We start from the raw sequence: 20,038 nt of genomic DNA, 5'->3' as shown, positions 1-20,038 counted from the left end.
TCTGGACCCGGGAAGCTTGATATTCCTTATTGTGCACGCAGTTAAAAATATCTCAGTATCATGCGTTCACAACTATGGTTATAAAAATTCCTCCTACAATACCATAGCACAGTCTATACTTCGATAGGACAAGTCACATAAGTTTTTCCCATGCGGTACAAGCGTAGATTACTAACACTGGGGTTGTTAAGCCTAGATTCGTAACTCTTAGAAGTTCCTAAGACCCTTGTAAAGTCCTCATTCTCAATTAACAGTGTCGTTTTAAGGGAAGCTAATTGTAGTGTCTTTTAAGTGGATCTAACTCACCAACCTCCTCTCACGATTATGTAGCAAGTTATAGCTGATCAGCATCGAATGTGTCACTCAAACATGCAGTATTACGGAATAACTTAAGGAAGAAACGAAGTATAAACAAAACGGATATTAAATAGAAAACAGAATTGTATAAACCAAAAGAATGTTACTAACACATCCCTAGAACCCTACAAATTTAGTTACACATGATAGAGTAATCTAAAAACATAGTTTGAAGGAAAAACAATGTAAATATAAGAACTAAAGTGATAAAACCCAAAGTTAGAATCCTGTAGCCTTGATCTTCACTTGACTTCGTCTTCAACCTCTTGCACAGTGATGAACTCTCAAATATTTTCGCTCTAGAATTATGAAGCAAAGAGTGTAAAAAGTCGTATCTGAATGAAGAGGTTTAAGGGGGTATATACAGGGAGTAAGTCGAATCCTATGGAGGAAAGGAAAAGATTGGCTAATCTCGGTAAAATCTGAAGAAAATCTGATTAAATTCGTGCACCGCCTTCTCGCAGCGGACCGCTGCACCTTGGCCAACGGTGTGCATTGTCTGATGCCTCTGCGGATTTGGGTAGCGGTCGCTGCATGTCCTACAGCGGTCGCTGCAACACACGCAGCGGGCAGCTGGGCATCTTTGAACGCACCAAAATTCCTTCTTTGACTTTTTCCTATCTTTTTGGCTCAAATATGCACAATTCTCACAAGACATGTTGATAAGTCGTATTCTAAGCCTTGGTTACTGGTCAGTATGTCGTGAAATACATGTATTATCTGCAAAACAGTTGCTTAAGTGTGCAGGATTGAAGGATCCAAGTCAGTAGGTGACGATTCGTGTGATGCAAGTGAAAAGGGCACTAGAAGGGTGCGACACTGACCAGAATGCACGCCAGAGAAAAGGCTCGAGATGGAGAAGGACGATAGCTGGGATGATTATTTTACAAGGGCAAAAAGGTCAAAATGCGGGAGAAGTCTACCCTAAAAGCAAGGGCAAGCCTCCCTATAAAAGGAGCCATTTGGAGAGAGAGAAGGAGTTCGGTTCGGAGTTTGACAATCACACTTAGTAGAATTCTCTCTAGAAGATCCATCCTTCAGCATTATCTTACCTCTCGTTCCTCGCCACAACCATGGTCACTTGACGTCCAAGAGTCTGCCGGAGAAGTCATCAGTTCGCCTTTCCAGCCAGTCATCGCAGTAGTATAGTAGTATCATCGCCCGGAGTGGCACAAACAATCTTAATCGCTTTCTTAGTTAAAGTTTACTTGTTTTCATCGCTAGTTATTCTGCAAACACTCATCGTTGGTGCTCCTTTGAAGTACTTTGTTAACTTCCAGCTTTTACGTTATGAAGTTTCTATTTCGCATGTCACTTTGGTTTGAGTTTGCTTCATTCTGCCTAGGGAAGTTAGATTTAGTTATTGCTTTCAATTTCTAAGTGTTTTCTCATCGGAAGTTGTTGATTCGAAGTGTAGCTATGTTTTGTGAAGTTCTCGTGCATGAGTTTCTTTTCTGCGTAGTGATTACCACCTTGCATGTCAGTCAGTAGAAGCAAAAGTTGCAGTTACCGTTTAACTTAAGTTTAAGCATTTTAATCGATGGATCTTAAGTTCGAATTTGTGAATCTGAAGTTCAGTCATGGTGTTTGTGTTTATCTGAATTCTGTTAATGCTTGGTGAAGAAGAAAACATCAAAATCAACTTTATTTCCTGTCTAGGTAAAATCTCAACCCAAGCGTGGTAGCTAACCAAACACCCAGGAAAGTCACCACAGTTATCTAAACGTGTCCATCCTCGTGGGATTCGACCCTTACCTCCGCTATACTAATCAGTAGAAGTGGGTTGAGGAAATTTGTTTGAAGTCAGGTCTCGGTCGTCGTATCAACGACTCAGCTGGGTCGGGAATCTCTTCCTGATCAGTTGGATACACTCCAATTTCACATGCGAAACCATCAAGGACCAAGACCAGGTGACTCCAAAATGGCGCCGTTGCCGGGGATGGATGGCGTTCATACCTGTTATTGTGTGTGATCTTTTTGGTGTACATACTGTTTATAATTTGTCTTTTCTTTTTGTTTTCAGTTTATGAGAAGTGGCTCGGCACCTGGCCAGTGGAGACCAAGGATACTTCCACGAGGAACAATACTCGTTACCACTCGTTCTGGCCTGTCGACAGCACTGTCCGACCTAGGCACGAGTAGCGACGAAGAAAAAGAGGAGCTAGAGTACCAGCTCCCGGAGCTTCCACCCCAACCAGTAAGGACACTAGTGAGGATGGCTGACCATGGTGAGGACGATCCCGAGCTCGCGACACTTACCGCACATGCCGACGGAGATCCCCCACAAGCCATAGTGGTCACCCCAGGCCAGACCGCCTGTGATGTGAAACCCCACGTGATTGCAATCCTACCGACTTACTGTGGGAAGAGTTATGAAGGACCCTACGAATTCTTAAATGAGTTCTGCAAAATCTGTAAGGCACAGAGGTGGCCAGCAGGAGCGAGCGAGGACGATTACAGACCGAAGGCCCTGCCCTTTGTCCTAAAAGGAGTGGCCAACACTTGGTTCATGCGCCTGCCAGCCGACTCCATCAATACATGGGCCGACTTCAAGTCAGCATTCCTAGCCGAATTTTTCCCATCTTCGAAGACAAGTGCATTGAAGAGGAAAATATCGTGCATAAGGCAAGAATATGATGAAACCCTGAGCGAGTACTGGGAGAAGTACATGAGCCTTCTGGAGGCATGCCCCAACCATCGCATGAAGGAGATAGAGGTGCACCACACCTTCTATGAGGGGATGAACAAAGAAACCAAGGATCTGGAAAATTCATCGTCTGGAGGTGATTTCACCCAGTTGAGAGTGAGTGAAGCCAAAAAGGTGCTACGCAAGCTATTGAATGCGAAGAAGACGTACGACAACGCGAGAGATGGGTACAGCAGAGAAAGGGTAGCGAGTGCTTCGGCTACTGACCAGGAGGAACGGATGGACTTGAAGATGGAGGAATTAAAGAAGGAACTGCTGACTGCAATCAAACAGAACACTCCACCACCTTCTCCAACTGGAGGCCAAGAAGCCCCAGCACTACCGTATGATCAGCCGGACAACTCGCCGGATGTGGAGCAAGCGAATGCCGCACACTACAATTCCAACGGCAATGGAAACAAAGAGATGCACCGTGGAGGGACCACCAAAATTTCTGATGGGGAGATGGGAATCAGAATCAGAATCAAAATCAGGCTCCAAATCAACCCAACCCCCAGCCGAACCAATATCCCAACCGCGGACCAACAAACCCTGACTACCAGTCTAACTGGGTAGGAAGAAACCAGCATCCTCAGAACCAAAACTCTCAAAACCAGAACCCGAACCCTACCTATGTGCCACCCCATCAGCGAAACTACCAAAACCAAAACCACAATCAAAACCAGAACCAGCACCAATTTAACCCAGGGCCTCAGCATAACAACCACCACCAAAACTAAAGTCAATACCAGCACAACCACGATCAGTATAACCCTCCTGCCCATTATAACCAGTACCCATCGAACCAAAACCAACAAAATTTCCCAGGCTACCAGTCAAACCCACCACCTCAATATAACCAGCATCAGAGCTCGAGCCAATTCCATCACCCAAACAGGTCGAGGAGGTCCGTGGAGGACATGATGAGAAATGCTTGCCTCGCAGCAAAGCATTAAAAATGACTTGCAGTCCAGTAATGAAACAATGCAAGGAATGCAAAGTGTCCAGAAGGAGCATAGGGCAAATATGGATATGATGAACAGGCAGTTAGCCCAGCTCGCTAACTCAGTGGGCGAAATGAAGGAGAACTCAGGGAAACTCCCATCTACAGTCCATGTACCTGAGAAGGAAAATGTGAGCAAGATTACACTGCGGTCCGGGACAGCCTATAATGGACCTCAGCTCAAGAACCCTATTGGGGAGTCTAATGGAGAAAGGGTGCTGAGCGACGTCATTCCAGCGGAAGAGCTCAAGAGGCCTCTGTCTCAGATGGAGGATCCGTTTTTTCTAAGCGAGAAGCCTACCGTGGAACGAAAGGAGGAAGAAACACAACCTGTGAATGAGCAACCGGGAGGAGTAATGCCCACATCGAAACCTCAATCCCAGGAGGAGCCAAAGGGAATTCCACAAGGACTGACTGGAGAGGCTAAGGGAGAAAAACCGTTCCCATATCGGTTTGTGACGAAGAGGAAGAAAGAAAACCCGGTGGATTTCATGTCGATCTTTGGGAAGCTGGATGTCACTATACCATTCCTCCAAGCCGTGAGACTGCCCCCTCTGGGGAAGTTTATAAAGGAGTTCATAGCCGGGAAGGCCCAGGAAGATGGAAAGATCACGGTGGAGGGAATAGCATCGGCCATTGTATAGGAGAAGCTACCACCCAAGAGAGCCGACCCAGGTATGTTTACCCTACCCATAACAATTGGAGATGTGAAAATAGAGCATGCAATGTGTGATTTAGGAGCATCTATCAATGTTATGCCGTTATCCATTTATAATCGGTTAAAGGGGGTAAAATTGTCGAATACTAGGGTGTTAATCCAATTGGCTGATAGGTCATGTATTAACCCTGAGGGTGTGTTAGAAAATGTGCTGGTCAGGATACAGAACTTTACTTATCCCGCTGATTTTTATGTCATTAAAATGAGTGAACCAGAAGCTAGGGAGTCTAGCAGGATACTGTTAGGAAGACCATTTTTAAGAACAGCTAAGACAATTGTAGATATGGCCGAAGGGACAATATGCATTGACTTTAATGGTGAGAAATTTGTCTTTGACATCAACGAAGCCATGAAGAGACCAATAGATTCTGAAAATCTATGTTATGTTCATGTAATTGACCCCCTAGTCCAAGAATTTCTTGAGACCGAATTATTGCAGGAAAAGCTCCAAGCCTTGGATGTGTATGCCCAGGCTGATGTGGAAGCAGCCGCATGGTGTGATCTGATCAGTAGCCGAGGGTTGACTGACGAAGAGATCGAGGAAGCAATTATGGAATTCTGTCAGAAGTCAGAACTAGCAGGATCCGTAGGGGCCGTGGTACCGGCCAGTAGGGAGGAAAAATCAGATGCTGAACAGGAACAAGAGGAGGATTCAGAGAAGAACCCTTTACCTACAGACACACTACCCCCGCAAGTGGAGTTGAAAAAACTGCCAGCAAACACAACCGCCTCCACACGAAGCGTCTCAATCGGACGACCGACTGCTACCGGTCAAAACCCTCAACTTCCCACCACCCTATAAAACACCCCACCGCCTACTCCCCTTCACTTTACAAACTCTCACCTGCACTCTCTTTTCCACAACCGCAACCCCCACTCCACAAAATCCAGATCCACCCACTTCAACAATTCCATGCTACGGTTGGTGCAGCTCTACTTAGGCTACAACCTGCTGGGGCAGAGTAACTCAGCCGCCAGAACGTCCATGACAGAATTGTACCTAGTGTGGTGTGCTAAGCGTGGAAGAAAACTACACTTGGGATTCTGGACAGCCTACCAATGCCATCTAATAGCCACCTACCCAGCCAGAAACTTGTCCCTCTGCAACATCCTAGGAGCTTTCGTGCGCAACAACATCATCATAACAGAGGCAGAGGACCTGTCTCCAATGTACATGGTCGACGCTCCTGGCCTATTTAATGTACCCTTCTTTGTCCGCACCAACTTGGTATATTATAGAGAAGGAGTACCCCAGTTCTACCCAATGGGAGAAGCCCCTGGGGAAAGGGCACAACAAGGCCAGGAGGTGCAAGCTGCCCCGATCGACCAAGCGCAGAGGCTGAGGCAAGAGAATCTGGAGCGGGCAGTGACTGAGCTGGCTGAGGAGAATAGACAATCGCGGGCAGAGATGGCGAAATTGACAGCCCTAATGGAGAGCGTACTAAAGGAGTTGGCAAGAGGAAAAACAAGCAATGAAGCTGGACCAAGCGGACATGGAGCCACCGGACCTGAGGAAGAGGAAGATGATGAGCAAGAGAAGGATGATGACAACCAAACCGGACCTGCTGAGGAAGAACCAACGGACCCACCTGCACAAAACCCTGCACCACGAAGGAGCAGGAGGAACATCTGATTGAACCACCCCAACTGACCAGTTAGTTTTTCTTTTTAATTTTTTTTAGTGTTTCTTTTATTATGTTATTATGTTTTTCTTTGGTGCATATGATATTATGTTTTCCTTTGTGTTTAGTCGTGAGCATGTTACCTCACACTTAGCCTACTGCGTAGTCTAAGTGTGAGGAGTTTATATGTTTATATATCATGTTTGTAAATATTTTGTTCTGTTTTGTACATCTATGTTTATATCTGAAACTCTCCCACTTAGCCTATTGCATAGTCTAAGTGTGAGAAGTTTTTAGATATAATATGTGTTTGTTATAAGTGTGTGTCCGTCATACTAGCCATTCCCACTTTTCACTTCACAGCCCGTATCTGGGGCAGACACTTGTGAAGTAAGAGGGGGGAGCTAATGGCCAGTATGACATGTATATATGTGTTAATTGAGTCAGTACATGTTAGTTTTTTTTAGGGTTTGTTAGGTCTAGGAATTATGTGTTATGTTTTATTGAATGGGCTTAAAACTCAACTGCCTCGAACTGACGGTGAGGGGAATTGAGGGAGATAAGACATGCCGGAAAACGGAAACCACCCCCTCCAGTAACCCCTAGTCAGTATAGATGATGCGAGTATGAAGGAAAAACCCAACCCTTAGGTCAGACACGAAAGCCCTCTTAAAAGGTGAGTTAAAGGCCTAAGGTGGAACCACTTTCCACTAAATACTGAAAAAAAGAAGAGAGGCTACCACATGATGTCTAGGGTGAAGTGACCGCGTGTAGCAAACCCTGAAGGCAGTAGGAAACCCCTCGCAAAAAAAAAAAAAAAAAAAAAACCCTACCCTTAGAACCCCACTTTCTAGCCTGACTTATACCCCGAAATAAACCATCAGCCACTGGAACTGTGTGCGTGCAAGGCATGAGGCAAGGAGGCAACTGCCCAGGAGGACATACAAAAGGAACCAGCTGAAGAAAAGAAAAGCAAAGAAAGAAGCAGAAAATCGATCTGGAATTTCTAGGTCCAAAAAATAAAGAAGGAATAAGGGTGGCAAAGCCACAAAGAAGAAAATTGAAGAAAATGGTCACAGATACTTGACCACAAAAGACGAAGGAGGAAGAAGGAATAAGGGTGGCGAAGCCACAAGGAAGCTACTGACCAGTTGGAGGCCAATGTCAGAAATTGTCCGTCCGAAAAAGAAGCCCTAGCCAGAAGCCCGAATGCACACAGTTCTCCCTCATCAAAGTAAATAATTAGTTTTTGAACTTAGAGCCTTAGGGACAACTACCCCAAACCCTACAAGCCACTAGCCCCATTACAAGCCTTAAAAGACCTTCGGGAGCTGCATGTGAGATCTGAGTCCGAAACATCTGTGGTTTAGCATTGAGAGAAAATAGTCCTAACATCCCCTGTGAGGAATGAGTGACTGAGTGAACCCAATGTTTGGCCTAGGATTGGGTGATCTTGACAAGCAGATATACTGACTGGGGAAGAAAAGGGGGGCGGCGGAAGTTCAAGGCTGCCTAAGGCCGGATTGCACCTGATCTCGAGGGGAAGGGTGGTTGAAAATATAGCCTGTTCTGTGTGTTTAAGTTAACTATATGTGTAGGTGTTTGTGTCGGTCAGGGGGAGTAACCAGGCTCGAATTCGACTTATTTCTTTTTGTTTGTCTTCACGCTTGAGGACAAGCATGTGGTAAGTGTGAGCAGTTTGATAAGTCGTATTCTAAGCCTTGGTTACTAGTCAGTATGTCGTGAAATACATGTATTATCTGCAAAACAGTTGCTTAAGTGTGCAGGATTGAAGGATCCAAGTCAGTAGGTGACGATTCGTGTGACGCAAGTGAAAAGGGCACTAGAAGGGTGCGACACTGACCAGAATGCACGCCAGAGAAAAGGCTCGAGACGGAGAAGGAGGATAGCTGGGATGATTATTTTACAAGGGCAAAAAGGTCAAAATGCGGGAGAAGTCTACCCTAAAAGCAAGGGCAAGCCTCCCTATAAAAGGAGCCATTTGGAGAGAGAGAAGGAGTTCGGTTCGGAGTTTGACAATCACACTTAGTAGAATTCTCTCTAGAAGATCCATCCTTCAGCATTATCTTACCTCTCGTTCCTCGCCACAGCCATGGTCACTTGACGTCCAAGAGTCTGCCGGAGAAGTCATCAGTTCGCCTTTCCAGCCAGTCATCGCAGTAGTATAGTAGTATCATCGCCCGGAGTGGCACAAACAATCTTAATCGCTTTCTTAGTTAAAGTTTACTTGTTTTCATCGCTAGTTATTCTGCAAACACTCATCGTTGGTGCTCCTTTGAAGTACTTTGTTAAATTCCAGCTTTTACGTTATGAAGTTTCTATTTCGCATGTCACTTTGGTTTGAGTTTGCTTCATTCTGCCTAGGGAAGTTAGATTTAGTTATTGCTTTCAATTTCTAAGTGTTTTCTCATCGGAAGTTGTTGATTCGAAGTGTAGCTATGTTTTGTGAAGTTCTCGTGCATGAGTTTCTTTTCTGCGTAGTGATTACCACCTTGCATGTCAGTCAGTAGAAGCAAAAGTTGCAGTTACCGTTTAATTTAAGTTTAAGCATTTTAATCGATGGATCTTAAGTTCGAATTTGTGAATCTGAAGTTCAGTCATGGTGTTTGTGTTTATCTGAATTCTGTTAATGCTTGGTGAAGAAGAAAACGTCAAAATCAACTTTAGTTTGAGCCACTTTTACTTTTAAGTTACTTTTTACTTTTGTTCCCTACTTTTCAGATGTACTGCCCAGATCTGTCAGAAAGCCCCAGCCATTAGATACACCTTGTTACCTAATTTTCCTCTTTTAGTAACTGTCTACTTTCCATATGTCTCTGATACGCCTTGTCCCCTATTTTCTCGAACACTCCCACGTGTCTGTTCTTTTCCCGCCTACTAGTCAGTAGAGTACTACCTTATTTCCTGTCTAGGTAAAATCTCAACCCAAGCGTGGTAGCTAACCAAACACCCAGGAAAGTCACCACAGTTATCTAAACGTGTCCATCCTCGTGGGATTCGACCCTTACCTCCGCTATACTAATCAGTAGAAGTGGGTTGAGGAAATTTGTTTGAAGTCAGGTCTCGGTCGTCGTATCAACGACTCAGCTGGGTCGGGAATCTCTTCCTGATCAGTTGGATACACTCCAATTTCACATGCGAAACCATCGAGGACCAAGACCAGGCGACTCCAAAATGGCGAAATATACGAAATATAGAAATATACGAAATATAGACATGAATCATGGTTTAGACACTAAAAACAGACCACATAAGGATCCTAAAATAGTGCAAAATCCGAGCGTATCAATGTTTACTACTCATGGACAAGTAAAAACAACATTTAAAGTACTAGGCATGAAGCAAAACAAAACAAAACCCAATGTTGAAATTATGCATTCTAGTCTTCCCTTGCCTGCATCTGCAAAGCTCCGCTCCATTGGAAGATGAAAGAATAATATGTGGAATATGGAATGAAAGAAGTATAAAGAGGGAGACGATTGGAGGCTATGAGATGAATATTATGAATTAGGTTATGAGGTATATATAGGCTTGAAAAAGATTTAGAATTGGTAAAAAAATGTCCTCCAAGTAATGGGAAAGATGGTAATTTCGAGTCCTTCAATAAATAGGAGAGATTTGATATCACAAGGCAACAATTCCTTTCTTTCCTTGAATTTCTGCTTACTTTTGACTGTATGCACAACGTTCGTAAAATGGTCATAACTTTCTCCACAAAACTCTAATTTAGATTTTCAAGGTACCCACGCGAAACTCTTTCGAAAACAAAGAGAATGGTATGAAGCAGTCACTAATTGGACTTCAAGCTTGCTCGAAGAATGGGCTCAAACAGAGGCTGCTGCACCTTGGTTTTTTTGCACCTTTTTCTGTCTTTTTCTATCATTTATCAACAAACACGTCAAAATACTAAAATGTACAACATATGCAATTTAAAAACATAATTTGCATGATTGACATTTAAAATGAGCCAAATCTAAGCCTTAAAAACATGGAAAACCTGTGTTTATCAAGTCCTCAAACTTAATTATTTGTTTATCCTCAAACAAAACATGAAAAAAAAACACGGATTTTAAGGACTAGACTTCATAGTTGCCTAAATATTTATAACAAAAAAATTAAGAGTTTGACAATAATACAAATCAAATCAAGCAAAGTTTATTAGTGCACTTTCATTACTAGCTCGTTGATCACCTTGAAGTACATGCGCTCATAAGTGTTTAGAAGTGTGTTTATCACTCACTCTCAAAGTGTATAAGGTTTAGAATATATGCTTTCAGATCATTTAATACGCAAAGTTTGCCATAGGCTTGCTCAAAGTCTAATCTCTCCTTTATTTTTTATTAATAAATAGTGCATTAATTATAGTCTATAATTTAATTTAATTTATTTAATTAAGTTAATTGTGATAAGAAAGCAACTATTACACGAAGTTTTTATTTGATTTATTATTTTATAATTTAAATTTTGAGTGAAGTTTTAATTATACTAGCCAGCAAAGCAATAATGTCAAGTTCACTACTTTTCATTGGTTGTTATATAACAAGATCCATTAAATTTGTCGATCATGTCATACACAGATTTTGATGTGTTATTCTAGAGGTGCCCACGGTTCAGGAACCGACGGATACGGTTCGGAACCACCGATTTCAGTTTTAGAAATTGTTGAACTAGAACTGAACTGCGAGGGTGTCTCGCGGTTACGGTTCCGGTTTCAAAACCACCGGTTTCGGTTTAGGTTCCGAACCGACGGTTTTTCGGCAATTTTTTACGATTTTTCACGGTTCTGAACCGGCGGTTTTTAACGGTACGGACTTGGTTTCATGGTTTTCTGGCGTTTTTTCACGGTTCTGATTTGGAACCGCTCGGAACCGGCGTTTCGGCACGGTTTCGGTTCGAAAAATTTTGAACATGAACCGAACCACGGTTCAAAAATCGACGGCTTCGGTTCGGGTAAATTCTCACGCTTTCGGTTTTAACCGCCGGTTCGGTAAACCTTGGGCAGCTTTATGGTATTCCATAATTTTGGTTTAAGTATTGTAAAAAAATTTGTACCAGCGTTGTAATAATAGTTATTCTTTGTGTTTATTTAATTAAATGGAGTTATATTTCAAGAAAAAAGTAGAAGAGAGAAATGAAAATAAAGTATGGAAAGAATAAAATTGTAAGTAATATTAAATGTTTTATTTTTAATTATAATAAAAAGAAATTATTTCACTTAGGTAACTCAAAATGAAATACAACTAGAAATAATTTAGGTAACTCAAAATGAAATACAACTAAAATTACTTGAGAGAGTGAGAGAGTATTCCACTACTTATAGACAAAGAGAATAATTTTGTTTAATTTATTAAATGGTGTCAGAGCATTTCATGTGATAAAAATTATAGTTACTTTTTTTTAGAGCAAATGGTATTATAGTTTATTAAATCTAATATGGTTGTGGTATATCCTAAATCACTGCATGATTCATTTATTAATCTATATTGATTGAGTATTTTACCATACAGAGTTTTGAATATGTGCCAATTCAATTTTGATTGTATGCTAATTTAGTTGTTGTATTGATTTTACGAGATTCTGTATGAATCAGTATACAAATCACTAAGAACTGATCATCATGTTTACATGCTTATTTGATGAGAATCGGAATGTATTGATACGCTCAGGTTTTGCATTATTTTAAGGCTATTTTTTTGGTCCGTTTTAAGTGTCAAAGTTGCATTACATGTCCATTATTTGCATTTTTTATCCATTTTCGTATTTTGACGTGTTTTATGAGAAATGTGCAAAATAGAGCTAAAAAAGGGCATAAAAACGTCAGAGTTCGGAATATGGAGCAGATGGCAACCATCGCTAAAAATCACTCCAGAAGATTCTGACTCTCTCCAGCGCCCGCTGGGCATGTTCGCGCACGACAGCCTCTGTTCAAATTTAATTTTCCAGCGATTCTGAAGTCCGATCAGAGCGTGCCACATACGATTCTCTTCGTCTTTGAAAGAGCTTCACTTTGGTACCTTGATCATCTCAATCGGAGTTCTGTGGGGAAAGTTATGGCCGTTATAAGAATCGCGCAAAACTGTCAAGTGCGGAATTTTAGGCGGAAATTCAAGGAAGGAAAGAAGACATTACCTTGTGAAGCCAAATCTTTTCCTTAACATAGGGCACGAAAATTCCTTAATTACTATTACTTGGAGAAATATTTTTGCCAAGTTTAAATCATTTGCAAGCCTATATATATCCCATAACCTAATTCATAATATTCATCAATTCATAGCCCCTAAAAGAGGAGCCTTCATAACTCCTCCTCCAATCCTAATCCTTCATCTAAATATTCTCTTTGCCAAATATTTACAGAGCTTAAAAGTTAGAGTACACCATTGTGCAAGGGGTTGAAAAAGGATTCAAGTTTACGTCAAGGCTACAAGGATTCAACCTTTAGGTTGTATTTGTTTTAGTTCTTATGTTTTCATTATCTTCCCTACAATATATGTGTTTAGATTATTTTATAATGTGTAACTAAATTCATAGAATTCTAGGGATGTGTTAGTAACAACTTTGGTTATACAATTCCTTTTTCTATTTAACTTTTGTTTTGTTCTTACTTTATTTCTTTCTTAAGTTAATGGATAATGCTTCACGTTTGAGTGACACATTCTGTGATGATTTAATATAACTTGCTACATAATCGTGAGAGGAGGTTGGCGAGTTAGATCCACTTAATAGACACTATAATTAGCTTCCTCTAAAACGACACTCTTAATTGAGGGTGAGGAATTTACAAGGGTCTTAGGAACTTTTAGGAGTTACGTATATAGGATTGACAACCCTAATGTTTGTAACCAACGTTTGCATCGCATGAGCATGAGCTAGGTGACTCGTTCTATCAAATTAAGAACTGTGCTAGGGTGTTGTAGTTGGAATTTGTATAACCGTAACTGTGAACGCATATCCCTGGAATTCCCTTATCTCTATACTTTTATCTTCGTGATTCATTTGCAATTAGTTGTTTATTGCTCTCAAATTGTTCTTTGTTTTCAAAATTTCCAAAAACTTTCGGGTTTTCAAATAGTAATTGAGTTTTAGTAGAGGATAGATAGTCGGGGCTTGTTTTCCTCGTGATCGATATCTGGTACTAGCCTTTAGCTATACTATTCCTATTTTGTATATTTGCAAGTATTTATAATGCTAATAAAAAGTGCATCATATCTTTATATATATATATAGGGTTTTGATCTATGCAAACCCATTTTTAATACAAAAATACAGAACCAAGCATATGGAGGTCATTTTTAGGTCATCGTAAGCTTATTTTTATGTCATTATTATAAGGATGACATAAAAGGATCTTAACATGACCTCAACCCCAAAATTTATAATATGACCTAAAACTGCTTTATAATGACCCTCCGTGTTTTTATTTAATTATTGACCATTAGATTGTCAAATCTCATGGTCATGATTTGGTCTGGATTTTGTATTGGGATCAATTTTTGTATTGATCATTTTCCTATATATATGGTTTTGATCTATGCAAACCCATTTTTAATACAAAAATACAGAATCAAGCATATGAAGGTCATTTTTAGGTCATCGTAAGCTTATTTTTACGTCATTATAATAAGGATGACATAAATGGATCTTAACATGACATCAACCCCAAAGTTTATAATATGACCTAAAACTGCTTTATAATGATCCTCCGTGTTTTTCTTTAATTATTGACCATTAGATGGTCAAATCTCATGGTCAGGATTTGGTCTGGATTTTGTATTGGGATCAATTTTTGTATTGATCATTTTCCTATATATATATATATATATATATATATATATATATATAGGGGAGTGATCAATTGCTAACTAATTAGTAATCCCAAAATAAGACTAAATTTTAGTCATTAGATTAGAAGATCTAATGGCTGAAATAATGCCACATGGATTATATTTTTAATTAAGAAAATTAATAAATAAAATTAGAGGGTGCTATAAGCATTAGAATATGACCATATATATATATATATATATATATATAGGATCATGATTAATTGAGATTATTTAGGCTAATAGAGAAATGAGATGCAATATCAGCCACTCATTTTTATTAAATGAGTGGTCCAGATTTTACCACACAAAAAATATTTTTAGATTAATTTATTTTGAAAGGGCAGAATGGTAATTGCAAGGGCTTATTCTTGATCCTTCCGTCAAAACTCTCACTCTAAACAGCATGAATCGTCTTCCACCGCCGCTGACTTCAGATCCTGTGCGCGAGCTCTGGTCGTCTTCCACGGCGGATGTGTCGGAGCGCATCGCCGGCATCGGTGTGAAGGAGCATGTATCCAGTATTTGATGCTATTCGACAGAGAGAGCTATTTGATGCTTTGCGAGCGACGTGATTCGATTGCTGGTCCAGAATTTGCTAGAAGCCTCGATTACTAGGTTTAATTACTTCCTAGTCTAATTCGCTTGTAATTCTTCCTCTGTAAAACTTGTTGTTGCCGATTTTATGAATTTTAATTAAGGTGAAATTTTACTGATTTCTGTAAAATAGAGGCATTTTGATACGTCTCTGTTTTTTTTTTTGCCTTGTAGTGCTTGTTGTGATGACTGTAGACTAAGTAGTTGTTTTTCCTTGATCATGATTTGATGAGTTGCTATTAACTTGTGTTTTTGCTATCAACATTTTTATGAGATTTTTGCTTCTGTTGCAACCATATTACCATATTTTTGCAGTAGATGATTCAATTGTATTGGATGTGAACTCATTTGAGATATTGATTTTCCAATATTTGCTTTTGTTATAGGATTTGAACTTTTCGCAAGCTTAATTGTTGATTTGTTTATGGAATTGGAAGTATTATCAGGAATTGGATGTCAACAAAACTTGGATTTGGGTTGCAGAATTTACCCCAAGAGAAGATGCCTTAACTTGTATAGATAATCAGGAAGAGGGATGAGCATTTGGCACAGGATGGCGATGAAATTGAGCTTGATATTGAGGCTCTTGATACGGAAACATTGTGGGAATTTGATCAGTTTGTGACCAATTGGAAGAAGATGGTGAGCAAGACAAAGCGGCAAGAGTTGATGATGAACAACAATCCAGCTGCTGGAGTTTCTATTCCCTCCAGTCTTGTTACTGATGCTGATGTGGTAAGTTAAATTTGCATCAAGATTTTTGTCTTTTTTGTGGTATTTTCACTGTTTTTCATGTTGCTGGTAATGTTGTGTAGGGCGCATTGAGCGACAAGAATGATGATTGTGGCAAGATGATGAAAGAAAATGATGAAGAAGATGTAGATATTGATGACGATATGCCAGCATCGAGCTTTCCTGCTGTGGTGGAGATTGAGATTGAGAGAGAAGGTGTTGTTGGGCAGGAGAATGATGGTGTTGTTGGACAAGAGAATGATGGTAGAGGCAATGCCAGCAGTAGCTCAAGCAGTTCTGGCAGCTCAAGTAGCGATTCGTCATCCTCGAGTGGTATTGATACTGATTCTTCTTGCGTTTCTACATTGTGTTGGGGGTGAAAGTATGGAAAACGGAAACAGAAACAGATGTTCATTCGTTTGAGCTTGCTTTTTACAGATTCTGATTCAGGGAGTTCCTCTGGTAGTGAGTTCGACGCAGATGATTGACCAATTTGATGATTAAACTTTTATTTGATGATTGAATTGGATGTCTGGCAGTTTTGTTGCTCTTTCTTGCCTGTTAACTGTGATATCTCAACTTTGTTTTAGTTCATTTGATATTTTGGCTATTGATATGTGAATTATAAGTGTTATTTTTTAGTTGTTGACATTCGATATTTTCGGTATTGATATGTCAATTGTAAGTGTTATTTTTTAGTTGTTGACATTTTAATACGAGTTGTTGACATTCAATATTTTCGGTATTGATATGTCAATTATAAGTGTTATTTGTTAGTTGTTGACATTTTAATACGAGTTGTTGATATTCGATATTCTCGATATTGAAGAAATGTTAAATGTACAAATTTTTTATTGTTGTTGGATGATTTATCAAGTATGAATGGAACGGAAAATACGTAAAGAATTCTGCTTTTGAGGCAAATGTTACGTGTCTCTCTCTTTTATTTCTCCAAATTAAAGCATGAAATATTTTGCACTCTGGTTGTTTGGTAATATTTCTCATTTGAAAATTAGTTGCTAAGATTTAGTTATCTCCCTTTTTTAATATCAACTATGCATGTCAACTACCTATATAATCTATGTCAACTACGTATACAATTAATAACATTTGTTGTTGACATCGTGGTTCCCATAAATAACATTTGTTGTTGACATCGTAGTTGACATATTGTCTCCGTAGTTGACATCGCGAAAATGACAATTATGCCCCCTAGTTGACATAATGTTTGAGTAGTTGAAATAATGTTTGAGTAGTTGACATTGCGCGAAAATTGTGAATGAGTGGCTGAAAATGCATCTCATTTCTCAATTAAGCTAAAAAATCTCAACCTAACAAGACCCGTTGTTGATATTTGATTTTGCTCTCTATTGACATCTATTGTATGATTTTGTTTTTTTTTTTAATTTTAAGATTTGTTTTCTGAGTTGTACACACTTTATACAAGCTGTTAACATTTGGTTATAAGTTGTTGACATTTGAATACAAGTTGGAGTCAGACTTGCCTCCGTGCTACTCGCTGATGAGGGCTTCCAAGCTGCCCCAGTCCTGCCTGGAGGGGTAATTACAATTACAATTCATGTTTTTAAGGTTAATTACAATTAAAAATCATGTCAACTATATATACTAGCCATATCAACAACTAATATAATTATGTCAACTATGGTGCATATCGCGTCAACGGTACATACAAGTCATGTCAACTACGGTGCATATTGTGTCTACTACACGTACAAACCATGTCAACTATGTTACATACTATGTCAACTACACGTACAAGTCATGTCAACTATACATAGAAACGATGTCAACAACAATTATAAGTCATGTCATCTACACGTACAAGCCATGTCAACAACAATCAGAGTTGTTTTTTAGTTGTTAACATATACTAAAAGTTATTGACATTATTTTATTAGTTGTTGATATTTGATTCTGCTCTCTAATGACATCTATCTTATAATTTTCTTTATTAATTATAATATTTGTTTTCTGAGTTGTTGACACTTTATACAAGCTGTTGACATTTGGTTATAGGTTGTTGACATTTCAATACAATTTGTTGAACTGATCAACATTTGATATAACTGCTAAGTTCAAACATCAGAATCCACAATAATAGTTTTAAAACCCATCCAACTATATAATTTAAGATTACTTACACATGGAGATGTAGTCATATAATTTAAGATTACTTAAACATATAATGTAATTATGCTCAATTATAATTCATGTTTTTAAGGTTAGTTACAATTAAAAATCATGTCAACTATATATACTAGTCATGTCAACAACTAATATAATTATGTCAGTTATGGTGCATATCATGTCAACGGTACATACAAGTCATGTCAACTACGGTACATATCGTGTCAACTACACGTACAAGCCATGTCAACTATGTTACATACTATGTCAACTACACATAGAACCATGTTAACAACAATTATAAGTCATGTTAACAACAATTATAAGCCGTGTCAACTACACATAGAACCACAACAATTATAAGCCATGTCAACTACATATAGAAACCATGTCAACAACAATTATAAGTCATGTCAACAACACATACAAATCATGTCAACAACAATTATAACCAAATGTCAACTACACTTTCAAGTCATGTCAACAACAATTCAGTCATTTTATAAAAACAATATACTATTTAATCTTAGTTTTAGTTATTTTATTTTAACAATATTCTCTACTTTCTCTTTCCTTTTCTCCTGTTGCTTTTCTTTGTTCGTTTCAACTTGTGCGTCATCCATTGGGCTTGCAGCTGGTGGTGAGATAGGAGAGGCTGATTCATTGGCTAACCCCTTTAGGATCATAACCTGGCGATGTAGGGATATTTTCTCTGTTTCTTTCTTCTGCATACTGCTTGTAAATTAGTTCTACAATGTTAGTATATAAACTGTAGAGTAATCTAATGTCAACTCATAGAAACATATGTAAACAAAATGATGTACTTACTTCATCAAAGAAATGTCCAAATTTAAAAGTTGGAAATTCGGTCAAATCTTCAAGACATCCTTTTCTTTTTCAGCAATAACTGTTGATTCAGATATTGTTTTCCAGTGATCAAAAGTATCAGGCTTGTCTTGAAGGAACGTCTTGGACAAATGAAGAAACTTGTCGACCACAGATTCAAGTGAAGTCGTTTGGCTTCCAAGTGCATATCAACTCAAGCAGTTGCATCAATAAGCAAAACACATATGATGACTGGTGGGAGAGGGTATTGATTGACAAGAGAAACCTCATATACTTATTCAGAGACAATAAAATTACAAAATCCACTGGATAAAAAACAGGCATAAAACACCAAAATATGATTACACATCATCCCTAAGACCCTAACTGTTGGGAACATCCATGAATTAACACTTGAGGAGATTCTAGTAGAGATTGAAAAGACTTACAGCTATACCACATGCAATGAGTCCAGGCTTCTCCCTGTCATCCATACAGACACATAGCAGTAGAAAAGCTCTTATATACCAGGGGATTGCACCCAGAAAGAAACTAGTAATAAACCTAGCAAAAAAGCAGCAAAATCAGAGAAGTTCCTATTTCATTGAACAAGATGGTAAATCATTCAACTATCATGAAACTATCAGCTGCACCGCATACATTATCTCTTAAGAAAAGCATTTTTGAAATAATTAAGTAGACAATGACTGCTAGATAAACTTACAAGAGTCGTCCAAGACCAACACCAAAACAGGGGAGCCGTTCCTCCCTAAAAGGTCCATGAGCAACAACATGACCTAGAAACATTTATATGTTTTCTACAGTCATCCTAACAGCCATTCAAACAAGCATACACTATGTCAATATAATTATGTCAACACCTATTCAAACAACCATACACTACTACTATCAACAGTATATTATTATAGCTATGTCAATAGCTAGTATATAAAATGTCAATAATCTTAAAATTTTTAAAATCAAACAGAATAAATCAATATCAATTATACACGATATCATGTCAATAAGAAGTATACCCTGTTGACAACAAGTGCATGCATGTTATTACGATTATGTCAATAGATAAAGTACATAATAAATCTATGTCAATAACAAGTATACCCTATCGACAACAAGTGCATGTATATTCTTAAAATTATGTCAATAGATAAAGTACATAATAAATCAATGTCAATAACAAGTATATCTCATATATAGCAAACACAATTATTTGGTTACTATTATGTCAATTTGACTATGTCAACAACGATTCTAATAAGTATACACTATGTCAATAACAAGTATATCATGTTTAAAGCAAACATAATTATCTTATTACTTTTATATCAATTGTTAAAGTTTATAATGTCAACAACAATCCAAACAAGCATACACTATGTCAACAGTATACAATATCATCTCAATGACAAGTATATGCTGTTTATAGAAAACACAAGTCTATTATCATAACTATGTTAATAGCTATTGTATGAAATGTCAATAATCTTA

Source organism: Salvia hispanica, chromosome 5 (genome assembly GCF_029641045.1).
Source record: "Salvia hispanica isolate PSC_SH4W2 chromosome 5, Shi_PSC_v1, whole genome shotgun sequence".
NCBI classification, from domain to species: domain Eukaryota; kingdom Viridiplantae; phylum Streptophyta; class Magnoliopsida; order Lamiales; family Lamiaceae; genus Salvia; species Salvia hispanica.
This window is presented reverse-complemented; position numbering follows the sequence as displayed.